This window comes from Ambystoma mexicanum, chromosome 14 (genome assembly GCF_040938575.1).
Source record: "Ambystoma mexicanum isolate Mex_15411 chromosome 14, UKY_AmexF1_1, whole genome shotgun sequence".
Lineage (NCBI taxonomy): Eukaryota > Metazoa > Chordata > Amphibia > Caudata > Ambystomatidae > Ambystoma > Ambystoma mexicanum.
In genome coordinates this window covers 199,599,550-199,621,132 of record NC_090940.1, presented here as the reverse complement: position 1 = coordinate 199,621,132, position 21,583 = coordinate 199,599,550, and positions in this window count along the sequence as shown.

Below are 21,583 nucleotides of genomic sequence, written 5' to 3'. Positions count from 1 at the left end.
TTGTGCAACAAACCAGCTCCCGCTCTTTGTTTTCAAGGGTGCACATGCCAAGCTTCCCAAAGGACATGTTGTGTTTGTATCTTACCAGGAATAATAATGTTGTGTTTGTATCTTACCAGGAATAATATTGACTCCCAGACATGTATTTATGGAATGTAAAGCACTTGGGTCAGTATACTGGACTATATTGGGTAAATATCTGCATCACTATGATTCAAAGAGTGGCACGTTTTGGGTCTACTGCCTGAATAGTGACTCCGAGCAGGTGCATATAGCAGGTGCACATAGCCTTGGAATGGGTATGGCGTCAATTTGTTAAACTTTTAATGCTAATTCAAGATGACCCACTGTAGGCATTGTTTTAAGTGGTTCATAGTAACTTAGAATTTGTATTACAGTCGTTTGCTAGTTTATTTATTTTATTGTATGCAAATGAGATTCTTTTTACTTATTTAATATAGATGCTTCAGTGATGACATTTTATGAAGAACAGGGAGATTATCAGCAGTACTGAATAATGATTGATTGACTGATTGAATTGATTGTTTTAGATTGTTTATACATTGATAACTGTTGAATTATTACTGATAAAGTTTGTAAAGGTTCTCTACGAAACAAACCAAACAAATAAATGTTAATCATTTTGATGCAGCTATGTTTTGTGGGTGAGGATTCGTTTTCATGTTGTTATGTTTCGTGGGTGGAGAGTCATTTTGATACAATTATGTTTCGTAGGTGGAGAGTTATTTTGATACAGCTATGTTTCATGGGTGGGGAGTTGTTTTGATGCAGTTATGTTTTCAGGTGGTGAGTGGGGGCACTAACATTGTTGGACCTCTCTGCCGCATGTGATACTGTGGACCACGCCATTGTACTGACCATAGCTGTGACTGTCCTCTCCGGCCTGTCCTGGCCTGGTTTTCTTCAGATCTGTCCAATAGAAGCCCATTTCTTTCTTTGCCCCTTTTCAGTTCTTCTCACTTGCTTTCATGTGGGGTCCCTCAGGGCTCTGCCTTGTCCCCTATATTGTTTAACATTGACGTTCAGCCTCTTGTCGGCCTGATCTTCTCACATGGCTTCCAGTGCTACGCCTATGCTGAAGACACTCGGATTCTGGTTCGATTAGATTCGGACCAGCCTGAAGTGTTGTTGCGCCTGTTTGCATGCCTGGGGGCCGTGAAGTGGTTGATGGATGACAATTGGCTGAAACTTAATGGGGACAAGACTGAGATTGTGGTGGTGGGTTTTCCTCCTGATCCTACTCTCTGGGTTTCTTCCTTTAGGCCTCTTGATTTGGGAAATATACATACGCCTGTGACAGTAATAAAAAAATCTAGGTGTGACATTTACGACTGCCCTGGCTATGGCCTCGCAGGTTGATGTCACCTGTAAAATTGGTCACTTGTTTCTTAAAATATGCTGCAAGGTGATGCCATGTTTGCCTTCTGGGCTGTGCCCTCGACTGGTATCCGCCATGGTTATGATTCACATTGATTATTGCAATGCCCTCTGCCTGGCCCAGCCAGTGGTAGTTCTTCATCAGTTACAGCTTTTACAGAACCTAGCTGCTCAAGTTGCTACTTCCATGCCTTATGGTGCTCACATCAGCCCAGTACTTCATGCCCTCCACTGGTTTCCAGTGGCACAGAGAGTTTTGGTGCATCAAGCTTACTACCACCAAGGCACTGATTATTTGCAGGATACTTTGCAGCCCTTCGTTCCTCAATGAACATTGCGTTCCACTGCTTCCCATCTGGTTGTGGTCACTAGGATCCGCCTGTCTAAGATGGGCAGTGGAGCCATTTCAGTTGCAGCTAGCAAACTATGGAAGAGCATTCCTCCTGCCTCAAGAGGCGCTGAGAATCATCTTAAGTTTTTTTGCCACACCTTCTCAAAACATTACTCTTTTAGTTCTCAGCTGTCTGCCTGGGTATGTTTTTTCCTCCGCGCCAAGATGCCTTACGAGAACGTGCGTGTTACAAATTCGGTAACATAACATAACAGAGTCATTTTGATGCATCTATGTTTCATGGTCCGAGAGTCGTTTCGATGCAGTTATGTTTCTTGGGTGGAAAGTCATTTTGATGTATCTATGCTTCGTCGGTGAAGAGTCATTTTGATGCAATTATGTTTCATGTGCGGGGAGTCATTTTAATGCAGCTGTGTTTTGTGGGTGCGGAGGCATTTTCCCGCAGCTATGTTTCATAGGTGCAGAGTCATTTTGATACGGCTATGTTTTATGGGTTGAGAGTCATTTTGATAAAGTTATGTTTCATGGGTGGGGAGTCATTTTGATTCATCTTTGTTTCATGGGTGGGGAGTCGTTTTGATACAGTTATGTTTTCCGGTGGGGAGTCATTTTTATGCATCTATGTTTTGTGGGTGGAGAGTCGTTTTGATGATGTTATATATCATGGGTGGGAGGTCATTTTGATGCAGCTTTGTTTCATGGGTGAGGCGTCGTTTTGATACAGTTATATTTTGTGTGTCGGGAGTCATTTTTATGCAGCTGTGTTTTGTGGGTGGGGAGTTGTTTTGATGCAGTTATGTTTTCTTGTTGGAGAGTTATTTCGATGCATCAATGTTTCATTGGCGGGAGTCATTTTTATGCAGTTCTATTTTGTATTTTGATGCAGAAATGTATCATGGGTGAGGAGTCATTTTGATGCAGCCATATTTACTGGGATATCTTTATCATTACATCAAATTAACATGACCAGATCCCATGCATGTAACATATTGGCCGACCTTTGCCCCTGGCAACTTGACTTGTGCTGAACATTGGGCCTGGAATATATGTGGAAAGGATTTATCTTCTTCCTTTTCTTATCATATATATATATATATATATATATATATATATATATATATATATATATATATATATATATATATATATATATATATAAGTCCAGGCATTTTACATTCAAATCTCCCATGAATATTATTTCATTTGGTGCAGGTGTTTTTAACCAGAGTTCTAAAATATAACATACTAGTTGTCTGACTAAGTGGCTGTGTGATTTACCTGGTGAACTATAAACATGAATTATTCACCATATGCTTTGAACACCGGAGTCTATTCACTTCAATTTTAAAACAAGGGATATTTAAATTAGCACAATTTACTTCATCTAATGCAACGGGTAGAGTATTTTTATAGGCAGCTAACATCCCTCCCAATGGGTGGCCCAACACACCTAGACTATGATAGATTTGTCCATGCTACTTGCAACATTCACACTAAAGAGTTTTGGAGAAGAATTTTAAATTCACACTCTGTATCCCTCCAAATTGCTGCTATCAGGTTCCTTGAGAGGGTTTGTGGAACAGATTTAATCCGTCATGTTTAAAGTTTGTCATTTATTTATTTTTCTCCCTTGCACTTCTTGATGTTTTATATGAACTCACCAGTTTATTGGAACTGTGACGATAAATTTATTGGATGTAAATTAATTTTGTTTGTTTATTGTAGTAATAAAATACATGTATTGTTTTGTAAAGGTTTGTAATACGCTGTATACAAATAAAACAATTAAAGAAAATGTATATCCTTCTATGGAAGGTGGTTTCTATAACCATACTTCTTGTAAAAAGAACATGGCGTGCCTACGTAGGAAGTATAGAGCCTCCTATAATACTATGAAACTCATGAGAATTGCATGACAATAAGAAAAGGTATGCTTACAAATGTTTGGACCTCAATTTACAATCTGATGACAGATTGGTAAGAAGCCAACAACAATCTTTCATAGAAGTATCATGGCACAGAGCTACAAACATTTCAAAGCTAAACACCCTCTCATCTGAGCTAGATCATTCACAGTTAAGTTTTAGATGTGTTAGTTATCCTTTGGCCTGCCCAAAATCTTGGCCAAGCCTTTTACTTAGCATTTTCTCCAAGTTTTCTTTTACAAACATACCTCCTCCTCGGCTTTGAGCATTCTTAAGAATAAATACATCATAACTCATAACCAGAAAGAGCTTAAGTTCTAACAAAATCCTTCTCGTAATGGCTGGTTTCTTCAAATTACATTTGCATAATGAGTGATTTTTAGATCTGGAAATTCCACTATGTTCTCTGTCATGAGTCGCAAGTACTCTCAGATTTGGAACTGCATAAAAAAATTGCAGCATACGACAGCTCTTTAGGGATGTGGCTGGTATTTTTTAAGATTGCTGGAATCAGTATAATTAGCTCTCCAGGCAATAAAATTATGTCGCCAGCCGTCCAGTTTTTCCTCTGAAACTCGCTCACTACTGGTAAGTGGACTCTTGTAATATAGAGGAAAAAGATGTGTTATTTGCCATCTCTTGTTCTTGAAAAAGAGGTTGCAAATCTTTAGTATAATAAAATCATTATTAGGAGAATTTTGCTTGTCTATTGAATCTAAACACTGTGACAATCCATGATTCGCATGATTCTACTCAACCCTTTCAATGTCTATGTCACGCCCCTTAGGAAACACTGGTCACTATGGCACAGTTGGGTTCAGGGGTATGCAGCATCCATTTTTACATCTAAGATGGCGGTTACAAATGCCTGTAGCAGTCTAGCTGCTCTGTTACCACACGGCTATTCGGCTCCGCCCCCTCGACCAAGCACAACATATCTGCCTCTTTCTACAACTAGCGGGCGTGTTGCTACTCCTTCTAATCAAAGCTGCGTAAGTACGGACCTAGGCTTTGTCTTTCTGTCCTTATTGCGTTTCTGTGTGTAATTACCTTCTACCTTTCTGTTTCCCGTATCAGTACACCTCACTTCCCAACCGTAGAACCGAAACCGCAGTACTTCCACGAGCGGAACAAACTCTCACGAATTGAGGGAAGTCTTCTGGATTACCTCTGCACTTCAAACAATATCATCCCTCAGTAACCTCCGAGGTACGAAGGCAGGGCCGGCTCTTTCTTCCTCTCTCACAGTAGGATTTGTTCTAATGTTGTTAAATTCTCTCCCAGTCAATCTTATGCTTCCGCCACTCCCGACAAACATCAAACTACTTATCTGAACCACTGCTCGAAGGCTATTCCGTTCCTCAGCACAGGTACTCCTTTTCGTTAGAGGTACAATTAACTCCTCTCTCTCTCAGCCCGTTCTAACATGTTCTTTCCATCACAGTGAAGTCTCCCGAAACCAGAGCCTTCTGTTTTCACGTAACATAGTTCCCGGTCAACTACAAGGTGTGAATCTCAAACTGTTTTCTTTTTTCCACTACTATACTGTCCAAACTAAACTTACCATTACTTACTGTGTCTTTCTCATTTTCTGATATCAGACCGCACGATGTGAGCCAACCTTGAAGTACGACTGCTTAGGAGAACACCAGAAGTAGACGAATTGACAGACACGCAGGGTTTTCTTCCCCCGAGGGTTTCCATGGGGTCTTTCTCTCCGTCCGGGCTATTTTGCCACGGAGGGAGAGGGAGAGTTCAGGGGAATTCCTATCAGCATCAGCTTACCTGAGTTCCGGCCACGAGTGGGTCCAAGAATTCATCCCCATTGGTGAGTCGTTCTAAGGTTTCCTTCCTTGTCATTGCCACTGATAGAAAGTATTTCAACACAGTTGATAAAACAGTATATTAGTTATTACAGTTAGCATTGCCCAAAAGAAAGAGGAAATAGTAGTGTAGGACAAGGGGTGAGATTTTGGTTCGCTCCCCAATTGAGAATAAACCTCAAGATGGACCCGGCCCAACAGCAACAATTACTGACAGCTGTGCAGTCACTGACCGCCGAGGTACAATCTTTAAAACAGGAAAATGCTATTTTACGCCAACATATGGGGAGAGCTCCCAGTTGCTCTGAATTACCCCCTGGCCCAATACCCGGAGGTTTATATGACGGTGATCCTCATAAACTGAAAGCTTTCATTGAAGCTTGCACCGTTCAGTTTTCTTTTAAGGCTGCGTTCTTTCACAGTGATCGGGATAAAGTTGGTCATATAATGTCTAACTTAACTGGTCCAGCTTTAGCTAGGGCTACACCATTAGTCACTACTAACAATCTCTTACTGGATTCATATCCAGCTTTTCTGAATAGCCTTAGGACCATGTTTAGTGGACAAGAGATCACTATCTCAGCTCAGGAACAGCTTTTGGACTTTAGGCAAGGGTCACAGGACCTACTGTCTTACATCACTAGGTTCAAACAATTGGCATCAGGCACTTCCTGGGCAGATGACGCACTCATTACTCTTTTTAGAAGATGCTTAAGTGAGGAGTTAAAGGATGAGGTGTCTCGAGTTCCTCGCCCCCCCTAATCTTGCGGAACTGATTTCTATGGTGATGCAAATGGCTTACCGAATACAGGAAAGACATAGAGAACGTCGCAGGCCCAGAAATCCAAGATATACACCTGATTTCACCTCCATACCCGCAAGGGCTCATGCAGAGTAACCGATGCAGATTGGAACTACACAAGGCCGTTTGACTCCAGAAGAACGTAACAGACGTCGACAACAAAATCTTTGTATGTACTATGGGGCCAAGGATCACGCCGTACAGAATTGTCCCGTAATTCCAGTTAGGAGATCGGGAAACACTCGCTCCCTACCGTCAGGGGAACCACGGATAGGGAACTGAGAAACGGTTCCTCACCTATTCATGTGCCTTCTAAAGTTACTGAGATTCCAGATCTTCCAATGGTCGTTCTGCACATAACTCTCCGATGGGATACTGTTGAACCCGTGGAAGTACCTGCCTTGATTGACAGCGGAGCCGCTGGTAATTTTATTGATCTTCAGTGGGCTCAACAAGTGGGTGTACCAGCCTCATTAAAAACGCTAGCTATTCCAGTGGAATCAGTTGACGGCCCTTTCATACGGTATACTCAAACACTGAATATGCGGAACTCCCACCTCACCAGAGAGATGATTGCGCGATCGAACTCCTGCCTGATGCTCCTATTCCATTTGGACGCATGTACATCCTGTCATCACAGGAAAAGGAAGTTCTGAAGCAATACCTTCAAAAGAACCTACATCAGGGTCTCATTGCAGAATCAACATCCCCAGCAGGAGCCTCATTATTTTTTGTTCCCAAAAAGGATACTGCAGAACTTAGACTTTGCATAGACTATCGTGGATTGAATAAAATCCCAATTGCCGATAGGTATCCAATGCCTTTGATCCCTGACATACTTGAAGCCGTACAAGGGGCTACCAACTTTACAAAATTGGATCTCCGCGGAGCTTACCACCTTATCCGTATCCGGGTTGGCGACGAATGGAAGACAGCATTCCGTACTCCTTTCGGGCATTTCGAATACCGAGTCATGTGAAGGTACGCATACATATGTAATGTTGTGCTCACACTTGGAGTTTGTACTAATCACCATATGTGTTAAAAGAATGTACCCTTTGTTAAAAGAAGAGGCCTTCTCTTTATACAGCGGCATTTAAGACCTGCTGACCTGGCAAGAACTTGTTTTTAACAGAAGAATTGTGTTTGGTCACTGTATGTCGAAGCATGCTGAGCCTGCTAAAACTATCTGCAGATTACGGGTGGGGAAGGAATGAGTAAGCACAGCCTCGTGCACAGAGATAAGGACACAGAGGGGCACGAGAGAGAGCGAATAACAGATAACAGGAAACCACAATAGCAGATGTTGAACTGTTGACCGTTGATGCAAAGTCATGACTGGGAGGAACCGCCTTGTGGTGGACATAATCTATGTGCAGCAATGTATGACAATGTAAAACAGATGGGTATAAAAGGACCACGATGTGCAGGGCAAAGGGCGGCACTTTGACGACTTGCTTTGCGAGACGGTTGAACTTGTGGCCCATTCGCGAATGCTTGTGTGTTAATAAAGCAATGTTTACTCAACTCTTTTCTGTTTGAGTTTTTATAGGGTCCCTTTTGTACTGATTATGGTGACGGCGAGAAATCGCACCCACAATTTTGGTGTCAGAAGTGGGACGCGAAGGAGCGACAGTCCGTCACTGGGTGAGGAACGCCGCGGCGGAACCGGAGAAGGAATTGATCACGGGGCCCCAACAACTGAATCCGCACCTTTGATTGCAACCAACGCGTCATCCTTGTTTTTCCGGCTCCGTTGGCGGTGGAACAGCAGGCTGTCGCCCTTCGGGTCCGGAACACTCTGGCGGGACCCTTAAGATAAGTGGTATGGACGGATGCATGATGGAATAAGGAAATAATGATTCAGGGTTTGTGAAGAGGACGGTGGTAAGTCCGTCTATGAAGAAGTAATGTTGAAATGATGATATGATATGTTAGATACGCCAGGAGGATGTATTATTATTGTTAGCCAATAGGTGCATATTTGGGAAAGGTGAGTGTTTTAGGCAATTGTGGTATACCAACAAAATGGGTCAAGCGGCTTCCAGCAAGAGTGGTATAGGCAAGAGACACTATGCCCCTCTTGAAGGAACCCCTGCATTTGATATGTTGATTAAACATGGATTGAATTCAACATTGTTCTTAAAAGAATGGTCCGAATACACAAAAGATTTGATTGAGCATAAATGGCCAGACACCGGGTCCTTTGATGTGGACCGCATATCCAAAGTAGAAATAGAATTAGTAAAAAGACGGGTCAGACCCGCACAGTTTGAGGCTATACGACTATGGAGGGTAGAAGCAATGCGCAGGCGCAATGCTCAGAATAAACAAAAAGCAAAGGAGCAGAAGAGAACGGTAAATCAAAAATTACATGATCTAGAGATAAAAGAGAAGGGTGAGAGGCTAGATCAGTTGGATAGACATATGATGATTAAGAACAGTGGGGGTATGTATCCTGCCGTGCCGGTGCCTCGATATGAAGATGTGATAGGGCTAGAAGCAGAACAAACAACAACTGAATTATTGTTTCCAGGAGCTACAGCTCCACCGGCAGACAGTGAGGGTGAAAGGGTGGAATTCCCAATGAAGTATGGAGACCCAGATAGGTTGATAGACCATAGGAGAACGACTACTGTAGAAAAGGATAGAGATGGAGACTTGCAAATCCTTATGACCGGGCTGTATGGCACACCCCTCAATGACAGCCTACGGGACCAATTGGGGCGTTTGACACCTTTGGAATTTAGGACAGTGGCCACTAAACTATATACCTTTCATGAGGGTAACTGTAAATTGAGAGGACAGAGTACTGCGGATCTGCCCTCAGCATATCAGGACGCTGTCGCGTTACTACCAGTGACTGCGTCCAGTGTTCAGTTATGGGGATGTATGTCCGACATAATAGCGGAAGTCATAAGGGGCGGTGTTGAATGGGAGAAGGAAAAGAGGGCATGGGAAAGAGAGGTGAGGGAAAGAGAGGCTAAACTCAAAGATGCAGACCAGGCGGGCCAAAACATAGCTAATCGTATGATAGCATCCATACACTCGCAGTCCCTGTCCACCCTGGTGAGTCTGATGGAGGGCCTTGGCTGGCCTATACAAGTAAACGTAATTAAATATCTTCTTATTAGGGTGGATGATATAGAAGAGGAAAAGGAGCCTAGGTATGTGTCCCAGTGGAATAGGATTAGGACGGAATTGGATAAGAAACTGCTATCTAATATAAGAGTGGATGATTCAGGGGCGGAAGAATGGAGGATGGCTAAGGTGGAGAAACTATTAAAAGATTATAAAAAAATAAAAGAGAAAGCTCTTAGTCATCAATCCTCTGTTTCGCCACCAGCGCAGGCCCCTGTGAGTGAACAAACAAATACGGAAAAGTTACTATTAATGCCAATGAGAGAGTGCCAACCCACCATAGAGGCAGCCACTGGTAACATGATGCGCACCTATGTGTATGTCCCTTTATCCCGAATTGAATTAATGCATATCACCAAGTCCATCCCCGACCCCCGTACAGACCCGGCAGGATTCTACAAAGAAGTAGGAAAGTTATTCAGACCAGGGTTATTTACCGTAGAGGATGTAGATAACATATTGTTAGACATTGTCCCAGGAGAAATATGGACCCCCTTTCGTGCCAAAGACAATGAAACAATAAAATGGAAAGATGTAATGGATGCGAGCAAAAATAGAAAACTGCATGAGGAATATCCTGAACCCCTAAGGGGGCATGGCATGGCAGTCCTGAGGGCTCTAGAAAAGGTGTTACCCCCATTTGATGTGAATGTGGAGAAACTGTCCGCTGTGATACAGGGTGCAAGTGAGGAAGTAGCACAGTACTTTCTGCGTTATGAAGCAGCATTCAAAGCGCACAGTGGGCTAGAGATAGGGTCTGAAACGGCCAACGGTACTTTGCCACAAACTTTGTAGAGGGGCTCCACGGGCCAATTCAGGAGAACATTAGGAGGGCAGAAAGTACATGGATGACTAGAAACCCCCGGGATCTCCTCGAAATGGCTAGGTATTACGAAAGAGGGGAAAGAGTGAAGGGACAACAAAAGGCACGACAAGAGAAGGATTTAAAAACCAAAGTGTTGATGCAACAGTTGCATCAAGGGCCCCAAGGCAGGTATAACTACAATTATAACGGCCCGTCACAGGGCTATAGTAGCAACATGATAGGGGGCCAAGGGACAGGAAGAGGTACAGTGCAAGGAGGTGCGCTATATGGGAGGAGGGATGGGCTACCCCAAGATGTATGTGCCTTCTGCAAGAGACCCGGACACTGGAAATCCCAGTGTCCCCAGAGTGGTGGGAGAGGAAGGGGCGTACGGCCCCCTTCACAGACAACATTTGCCCCAGGAAATAGGACTGGTGGGTACGGCAACCAAGACAATAGAATGTTTAAACCCCCTCAACCCAATGCCTTTGACGGACAAGCAAGAGGGGATGTTCCCTGGCCGGCCCCGCCTCCCCCCAATCTACTGTATCAGCCACGACAAACGACACAAGTACAAGGTGTATGCCAGGGTGAAGAATGTGGAGAAGGGGTATACTATAACGACGATTTTCAGGATAACACAAGCGATATGTCCTGAGGATGCCGGAATGAGATAGCGGGAGTGGTGCAGGTTCCTATAGACCAAAGGGGGCCTTATGCCTCTATTAGGATCGGCCCCCACCGAAACTTGAGATGTCTGGTAGACACGGGAGCTGGAAACAGTTCCGTGAATATCAGAGCCGTCCCCGCTGTCCCATTATCGGATAAAAGCAAGGTATCAGTTGGATTTGGGGGAAATCCAATAAGGACTCCTGTAAGTGAAATAGTAGAAGCGGAACTTCATGGGGTAAAATGGGAGAATGGGTGGCTGTTGACCAATCACTGCCCAGAAAACTTGTTAGGTATTGATGCATTAAAAACGCTAGGGGCCACAATATATTGCTCCCCCCAGGGAGTGAGAATGACCATAAGCAAACCTATGAGTATGATAGGAGTAATGCAAACCCTGCCCCCGGAACTCCAAGACATCCCGAATGAACTATGGGCCACTCATGGGAATGATGTAGGAGTGTTGGATGTTTCCCCAGTAGTAATCAAACTAAAGCCTGGTGCCAGGTTGCCCAGGATAAAACAATATCGCATATCACACGAGGGAGAGCAGGCACTATATCAAATAGTACAGGACATGATACGGTTAGGGGTGGTAGAGCCAACAAATGATAGCCCTTGTAACTCTCCGATCCTTCCAGTACACAAGAAAGGTGATGAAGCCTTACCCTATCGTTTTATTATTGATTTGAGAGAAATAAACAAAATAGTAGAACCCAGATATCCAGTTGTCCCTAATATTTCAAGTGTACTCACTTTAATTCCCAAAACAGCGAAATGGTTTACGGTAATTGATTTGAAAAATGCCTTCTTCAGCATTCCTATTGCCGAAGAAAGCAGGTACCTGTTTAGTTTCACTCTTCGAGATAGACGGTATCGATTTACTAGAGCCCCGCAGGGATATACAGAAAGTCCCGCCATATTCAGCCAAGCACTAAAAACACAGATGGATAACCTAGCCCTACCCGCTAACACTGCTCTGATACAATATGTTGATGATTTGCTATTATGTGCAGCCACCGAAGAGGAATGCCATTATGTGACCAGATTGGTGCTAATGCACTTAGCAAAGAATAAGCACAAGGTAGCCCTAGCCAAAATGCAGTATGTAAAACAAAAGGTCCATTATTTAGGCTTTGAGCTGTCCGAAGAGGGGCGAACCCTGTCTACTGATCGCATTGCTTTGATACAGTCCATAAAAGGTCCAGACACGGCAAAGGGTCTCCGAAGGATAATTGGTGTTTTATCCTACTGTAGACACTGGATTCCTGAATTCTCTGTATTGATCCAGCCCATGCTAAAAGCCTTAAAAGAAGTACAAGAAAACGGCCCATTAGAATGGACACCTGAGATGGAAAAAGCCCTGACAGCTATGAAAGATGTTCTATGCCACGCACCAGCCTTAGGCACACCTGATTATACTAAGAGATTTTGCCTTTTTGTTGATGAACAGGAAGGTTGCGCTGTGTCAGTCTTGACACAGGAACAAGGGGGTAAACAGAGACCATGTGCATATTTTTCTAGCACTCTGGACTCAGTAGCTCGAGGCCTACCCCCATGCATGAGAGCAGTAGCTGCAGCAGCGACAGCCCTAAAACAAAGTGCAGGTATCATCCTAGGGAGTGAAGTAACAGTAAAGGTTCCACATACGGTAGATGTTCTTCTGAATAGAGTGCATACACAGCATTTGACTACAGCTAGACCCACACAGTATGAGATGATCCTGTTTGCCAGTAATGTAAAAATTGAACGGTGTAACACTTTGAATCCAGCGACACTGCTTCCTTTGCCCACCTCACCTGATGACATTAGGCATGATTGTGTGATCCGGATGGAAGAACACACTAAGGGTAGAGCAGACCTGCAAGACACCCCGCTGGTTGATAATGAGGGTATATTATTCTGTGATGGTTCCTGTTTCAAACTGCCAAATGGGGAGACAACAGCAGGGTATGCAGTAACTACAGGGGAACGGTTGATTGAGAGTGGGAAAGTGTGTGAAAAATCGGCCCAGGCAGCCGAATTGATTGCGCTAACGAGAGCATTAGTGTTAAGCAGCGGTATGAAAGTGACAATTTATACTGATTCAGCCTACGCTCATGGGGTGGTTTCCAGTTTTGGTAAACTCTGGGGAGAGCGTGGGTTTTTAACCTCCCAAGGTGATACTATTAAACATGCCCGATTGATTGCTGAATTATTGCAAGCCCTTACGCTGCCCAAAATGGTGGCTGTAGTGAAGTGCTCAGCGCATAAAAAAACACTGGATTATGTCACGCAGGGAAATTCTTTGGCTGACCAGATGGCTAAACTAGCTGCCACAAGGGACACTCGGTGGGAAGCCCGACAGCTCATAGTGGGGAGGGATGTGACTATGGAAGGGACGAAGGAGCGCGTAAAGGAAATCCAAGCAGATGCAACCATTGAAGAAAGACTATCTTGGCACAAGGATGATCAATTTGAGGAGACGGTAGATGGGCTATGGGCACATACCAAAACGAATACTTGGGTACTACCTGATGCATACTTACCTGTGATAGTGAGTGTGGCTCATGGTCCAACTCACGTTAACGCAAGGACTATGGAAGAAGTTTTAAGTACTGTGTGGTACAACAAAAGATTGGGAATGTATTGTCGCCAATGGGCAAAACAATGTGAAATATGTGTTTTATATAATGTGGGGAAAGGTGTACCGGCCCCGGCGGGCCACAGTAAGTTACCCACCTGCCCTTTTGAGGTGGTGTATATGGACTTTATACAGCTGGAGCCTGTAAATAAACATTCCTACTGTTTGGTGATGAGATGTGGGTTCTCAGGATGGGTGGAAGCATATCCCCTGCGGGACAATAGTGCCACCTCCACAGCACAATGCATATTGAAACACTGGATGCCCTTGACTGAAATGGCCGGATGCATTGTCTATTGCATTATTGAGTATGCGTACTATGCCTAAGCGTACACATGGTTTATCTCCTTTCGAAATTGTTATGGGGCGTCCACCAAGTATTGGGACCCCCATATCACCTAAGAGATTGTCTGAGCAAGCATGGCCTGCATTACAACAGTATTGTATTGGGTTAACTAATAGACTGATTTCTATTAATGCACAGGTGAACGCAGTAGCTCCATCTCCTCTGATAGGAGAAGGTCACGACGTGCAGCCCGGTGACTGGGTTGTTATAAAAGCCTTCGATCGCACCAGCGGACTGCAACCCAGATGGAGGGGCCCGTTTCAGGTTCTCCTCGCAACACAAACTGCGGTAAAAGTTGATGGCAAATCGCACTGGTACCACGTGGATCCAGAAAAGGGAACCAACCAACCCCAGGTTGCAACAGTACTGCCAGATGCCACTAGTAGGTGTGCCCATCGCCTCCGATCCCGTGACGTGTATGTGCCAAGCAACGTGTAAGGACACTGTTTTGAACTTTGATCATTAGGGAGATGAACATTTGGACTCTCTTGTTGGTTTTAGCAGAATTGTGCCTTACTGAAGACGACGGGCTTGTAGCCTGAAGGGCCTTCGGCGTTCCCCTCCTGGGACAGGCACTACGAGACGTGGGACAGATCGGATGAAGGTTTTCAGTGAGACCTACCACTATTAGAGTAATAAGGACACTGGTGCTTTAAATAGGGGATATTGCTATATCGCTAGGTTGCAACTGATATACGCTGTATACTGAGCCATATACTGAACTATGTCTACACCCGTGTATGCTGGTTTAGTCCCTGAACGGATAAGTGTATGCTCCTCAAACACAGAAGGTAAGAGGAAAATACCAGTTTGTACCACAAGAGGCAAAATTTTGTTTTCTGTATGCACGATAGTAGTACTAATAGCATTTGCCATAATATTCTGGTATCTGGAACATCCATCTAGATATGAATTAAAGAACCTGTTGCCCGAGTCAAATGAAAACAGGGAGAACAGATTGGGTCAAGAGCAGGAATCGAGATGCCTATGACCAACACGACCCGGAAGACTATGCTAAAAATGAATACGTGAAGATAATAAACACAACATATGGGGTAGTGAATAAAACTGATTGCTGGATCTGCACCCACATGCCCCGACATAGCAGTGAAGGCATCCCAGTGTACGCATTGCCAGTTACTGAGGATGCCGGGTGTACATTAATTTACATGAGAATAGTTTCAGCACAGCAATACATGATACCGAATACCGCTTGTTATGTTAGAGGAGAGAACAAAACCCTTCTAAAGGAAAAGATACGCTATAAAATCAAAACTGAGGGAATCGGGCTTGCACCTGCTATGGTACAGATAGTAAGAGAACCTCCTCCCCCTATCACCATCACACAAGAGTTTAGGCCAAAGAATATATGTTTTAAGAGGAGCGCAAGAGGTAATCAAAGAATGATCTCGGGGTGCAGTCAAATGGTGAATCTAAATAACTACACGAAGGGATTGTTACAGATTGAAGGACATGCCTACGTCTGTAACAAGAGGGCTTATTTGTGGTTAGCCAAAGATTTTGGTGGGGTATGTTACATAGCCAGAATAATGCCGGCTGTGATGGTATATGCCCCGTCTACTCTGCATAAAGAAATACACAGCAGAAATAAACGAGCAGTAAACCCAAAAATTCCTACGTATCAACCTACAGGATGGGAAACGTTTATAGATCTGATGGGGGTCCTGGTTCCTCCAGCGGGCATCTTTATGAACAGTCAAGAAATCCAAAAGCTAAACAGGGCCCTTGAGTTCGTAATCGAAGAATCTGCAGACCTAATGGAAAACATCACTTATGAAATGAAAGCAATTCGGCTAGTGGCTCTCCAAAATAGGTATGTCTTAGACATACTCACTGCAGAAAGGGGCGGAGTCTGTTTTTTGGTGGGATCCCAATGCTGTGTTTACATACCAGAAGGGAGTACAGGAATCCTGGATGCAGTAAACAAACTGCATAAAGTGGCAGATAGCATCCACCAGGAGGAAGGGTCAGGAGATAGCTGGTGGATGAAGCTCCTGAAAGAAATTGGATGGCAACTTCTTACGCCTATACTGGTTCTAGCGGCAATAGTTGTAGGAATTTGTCTCTGCATTCAATGCTTCCCGGTATGTGTGTCGTGCTGTGTTTCCATGTGTTCTTCCAGCATAACGCGCCTAAATCCAATGGATAAAAGCCATGTACAACAGGAATTTTTTGACATGGGAGGCCTGGAGAAGATTATGGTACATACAGTATGTGATGATGTTGCTTTCCTGCCATCTGCTTATGCTAGGACTGTTTAGATTGATGCTCAAGTGTGAGCAAAGGGTGGATTGAAGGTACGCATACATATGTAATGTTGTGCTCACACTTGGAGTTTGTACTAATCACCATATGTGTTAAAAGAATGTACCCTTTGTTAAAAGAAGAGGCCTTCTCTTTATACAGCGGCATTTAAGACCTGCTGACCTGGCAAGAACTTGTTTTTAACAGAAGAATTGTGTTTGGTCACTGTATGTCGAAGCATGCTGAGCCTGCTAAAACTATCTGCAGATTACGGGTGGGGAAGGAATGAGTAAGCACAGCCTTGTGCACAGAGATAAGGACACAGAGGGGCACGAGAGAGAGCGAATAACAGATAACAGGAAACCACAATAGCAGATGTTGAACTGTTGACCGTTGATGCAAAGTCATGACTGGGAGGAACCGCCTTGTGGTGGACATAATCTATGTGCAGCAATGTATGACAATGTAAAACAGATGGGTATAAAAGGACCACGATGTGCAGGGCAGAGGGCGGCACTTTGACGACTTGCTTTGCGAGACGGTTGAACTTGTGGCCCATTCGCGAATGCTTGTGTGTTAATAAAGCAATGTTTACTCAACTCTTTTCTGTTTGAGTTTTTATAGGGTCCCTTTTGTACTGATTATGGTGACGGCGAGAAATCGCACCCACACATGCCCTTTGGTCTCTCAAATGCCCCTGCCGTCTTCCAGTGTTTTATGGATCACATCTTCTCCAATCTTCTTCTCCATTCAGTTATCGTTTATTTGGATGATATTCTGGTCTTCTCTTCATCCCCTGCTCAACACATTCGACATGTTATAGAAGTACTCCAAAGACTGTCCGATAATCACCTGTACTGGAAATTGGATAAGTGGGAGTTTCACAAGGACAGAGTGGCTTATCTAGGATACATTTTATCTTCTCAAGGAATATCTATGGATCCACGAAAGGTTTCTGCCATTACCGAATGGCCAACTCCCGGGAGTGTGAAAGAACTTCAGAGATTCCTAGGGTTCGCCAATTTTTACCGGCGTGTCATCCCTAACCACTCAGAGGATATCTTACCAATGACCGCTCTTCTCAAGAAGGGAGTGCATTTTCTTTGGTCGGATGAAGCTCAGTTGGCCTTTCAAAAACTTAAGAGGCGCTTTGTCTCAGGACCAATCCTTCTTACCCCAGACCAAACTAAGAGGTTTATTGTGGAATCAGACGCATCTCACCACGCATTGGGAGCCGTTCTTTTACAGGAGAATAATCAGGGAGTAGAGTGTCCGGTGGCATACATGTCCAAGACACTCTCACCTTCTGAAAGAAATTACACCGTCCTCGAAAAAGAACTGCTGGCAATCAAACGTGCCTTCGAGGAATGGTGGCATCTGCTGTTGGGAGCGTGTCATGTAATCAAGGTTCGAACAGACCACAGTAACCTCCGAGCCCTACAGTACGCCCAGACTCGAAATAGTAGACAAGCCCGCTGGGCGCATTTCTTTTCCCCTTATGAGATAATTTTTACATTCATACCTGGTAGGGTCAATCTCAAGGCTGACGCCTTGTCAAGGAAGGATTCCATCTTTTCAAATCCTTTTCGATCAGAGCCGATTTTTCCCAGGACTCGTTCCCTGCAGGTAGTTACTACGTTCCTACAGTCCGTCTCTGAAGCTACAGCTCTGTTTCTTAGAAATAATCCTACAGTTTTGAATGATTTGAAACTGGTGCTGTCCCAGGGTTGTGCCTCCTGAGAGAAGCGATTATTTTTACCCTTTGAAAATCTGAGAAGGATGGTGTTGCAATTATGCCATGATTCACGAGTGGCATGAAACAGAGGAATTGCCAACACTACGGAACTGGTGCAATGGCATTTTTGGTGGCCCGAGTGGGCTCAGGATATTCAGGACTATGTCTCAGCCTGTTCAATTTGTTTACAAACCAAGGCCCAACATACAGCCCCCCCAGGGTCTCCTTTCTACTATGCCTGTTCCAGTCCGTCCCTGGCAAATTATATCTACTGATTTTATGGTCGACCTACCTGTCTCGGAAGGATGTACGGCAATAATGGTGGTCGTGGACTACTTTACAAAAATGGCTAATTTTATTCCACTTCCTCAGGGTCCCACGGCCGCTCAGATGGCAAGGATATTTATCGCCCGAATCTTCTCGCTTCACGGACTTCCAGAAACCATTGTCTCGGATAGAGGGCCGCAGTACACCTCTCAGTACTGGCGCCAGATCTGCAAATGCTTACAGATCAATAGGGCTCCGGATTCCACCCACAGACCAATGGCCAGACAGAGCGTCTCAATCAGACACTGGAGGGTTACTTACGTTGTTACATTTTGGCTTCCCATGACAATTGGTGCAAATGGTTGCCCTTGGCTGAATTTGCCTACAATAACTCAAGTCATTCTGCTCTGAAGACCAGCCCATTCCAATGTTCTTATGGATTTCATCCAACCTGTTTTCCTGTGGGTCTGTCTTCTCCGTCTAAATTTCCAGATGTGGATAGTTTGCTCTTGAACATCCGGGAGAGTCAGTAGTCTTCTCGGGCCTCTCTTCTTGCTGCTCAAGAACGTGTCAAGAGCTTTGCCGATAGACACCGCATCCCGGCTCCACCGCTGGCCACAGGAGATTCCATATGGTTGGCATCCCGCTTTTTGCCTCGTCATTTGGTGCCGTCCAAGTTATCACCCAAGTACTTTGATCCTTTCCCTGTTCTTCAACGGGTGGGATCTGCTGCCTTCCGGCTTCAGCTCCCTTCCTCATGGTCCCGGATTCATCCTGTTTTTCATGTCTCCCAACTTAAGAAGGATGTGATGGATCGTTTTGCTAGACACCGGGGTTCTCGTCCCCCTCCTGTCTCTACGCCTTTGGGTCCAGAATATGAAGTGGCCGGTATTTGTGACTCCCGGTTTTATCGGGGTCGTCTGCAATATCTGGTTGATTGGCACGGTTATTCTCCTGCAGATCGTTCATGGGAACCTGCTTCTGCTGTACATGCCCCGGATTTGATCCGGCGGTTCTATCGGTGTCATCCCGGTAAGCAGGGTTCCCTGACCTTTCGGATGGGGCATACTGTCACGCCCCTTAGGAAACAATGGTCACTATGGCACCGTTGGGTTCGAGGGTATGCGGCATCCATTTTTACATCTAAGATGGCGGTTACAACTGCCTGTAGCAGTCTAGCTGCTCTGTTACCACATGGCTATTCGGCTGCGCCCCCTCGACCAAGCACAACATATCTGCCACTTTCTGCAAACTAGCGGGTGCGTTGCTACTCCTTCTAATCAACGCTGCGTAAGTACGGACCTTGGCTTTGTCTTTCTGTCCTTATTGCGTTACTGTTTGTAATTACCTTCTACCTTTCTGTTTCCCGTATCAGTACACCTAACTTCCCAGCCGTAGAACCGAAACCGCAGTACTTCCACGAGCGGAACAAACTCTCACGAATTCAGGGAAGTCTTCTGGATTACCTCCGCACTTCAAACAATATCATCCCTCGGTAACCTCAGAGGTACAAAGGCAGGGCTGGCTCTTTCTTCCTCTCTTTCTCACAGTAGGATTTGTTCTAACGTTGTTACCTTCTCTCCCAGTCAATCTTATGCTTCCGCCACTCCCGACAAACATCAAACTACTTATCTGAACCACTGCTCGAAGGCTATTCCGTTCCTCAGCACAGGTACTCCTTGTCGTTAGAGGTACAATTAACTTCTCTCTCTCTCAGCCCGTTCTAACATGTTCTTTCTATCACAGTGAAGTCTCCCAAAACCAGAGCCTTCTGTTTTCACGTAACATAGTTCCCGGTCAACTACAAGGTGTGAATCTCAAACTGTTTTCTTTTTTCCAATACTATACTGTCCAAACTAAACTTACCATTACTTACTGTGTCTTTCTCATTTTCTGATATCAGACCGCACGATGTGAGCCAACCTTGAAGTACGACTGCTTAGGAGAACACCAGAAGTAGACGAATTGACAGACACGCAGGGTTTTCTTCCCCCCGAGGGTTTCCATGGGGTCTTTCTCTCCGTCCGGGGTATTGTGCCACGGGGGAAGAGGGAGAGTTCAGGGGAATTCCTATCAGCATCATCTTACCTGAGTTCCGGCCACGAGTGGGTCCAAGAATTCATCCCCATTGGTGAGTCGTTCTAAGGTTTCTTTCCTTGTCATTGCCACTGATAGAAAGTATTTCAACACAGTTGATAAAACAGTATATTAGTTATTACAGTCTAGTACATCAGAGCAGGCTATTTCTGTAAACTGTGGAATTACTAAAAATGTATGTATGTAATTTGAAGTCACATCTTTTTCTCTTTCACATTTCTTAAAATATTGGGGAGGTTTTTCTTAATTCAAACTGCTCAGCTGAATTTGTAATTAATGAAAAGTTTGATGCCTCACTAATAATTACTTCTTTGTTTATTTTTTTCATTGTTGTTTGTTCTTCTTCCTTACCCGTCAATTGCAAGCTACCTTTCTAGATTTAGTGGCCATAAAACCATTTTTTGGCCTTCTATTATTTGTGGCTAAATTAGGTTTATTGTCAGCAATTACATTTTGGAGCACTCCTCCTTCAGTGATGAGGACAAACTATCTCATAAAATTGATGCTTGCTCAGCAAACAGACTAAAAAACGATAGTCTAGCACTCAGCCTGCAAAGATTTATGGTGTCATCTCAGATATGTCTATGAGCTGTATCTTATGATTTCAGACATTATTTTTTGTTTGTTTGTAAATACATTAAAGAAGTCTTTTTGAAATCCGAAGCACTACAAGACATCATATTTAGGACTGACATAGAGAATGGCATACGCACATTCTTCCTATTCAATAACACAGAAGAGGTCTCCTATGGCACATTATGGTGAACCATTAAGGTGTACATAAGGGGGATGGCTGTGGCTAAGGCGTTCAGAGTACTCAAAGCCATCAGGTGTACCATGGAGCAGTGCAAGCGTAGACTTATTGAGTTGGAAAATGCATATCCCAAGCCCTGCTTTGTTAGCAGACATACAGGCCACCGTGGAACATTTCAGAGAACTGTTGGTGGGGTCTGGTATGCCAGAGGTCTGGCGGCTACTACGAGCCCACACGTTCATCTCCCAAGGGCCCAACAACCCTACCCCCAGAACAGATGGAGGACTCAGCCAATGGCAAGTTAGAACTGTCATTTATTAAAATAACCGACAGGGATCATACAGGACATTCAAAAACCTCTGCAGTCACGATTCCCAAATGTCACCCCGTTTTGACACAGAACTTTGTCACAATCTGCACCCTCCTCAAAAAACCTATCAAACATACCCATTGGGTGCTCAGAATGATAGACACTATAGTTTTACCGTAAACATCTTACTCAATTGGTCCTTCCATGTCAGGTGGCTGGCCAGTCCCTTGCCCAAGAAACTATGTATTACATTGTTGCAGGGTCACAGGAT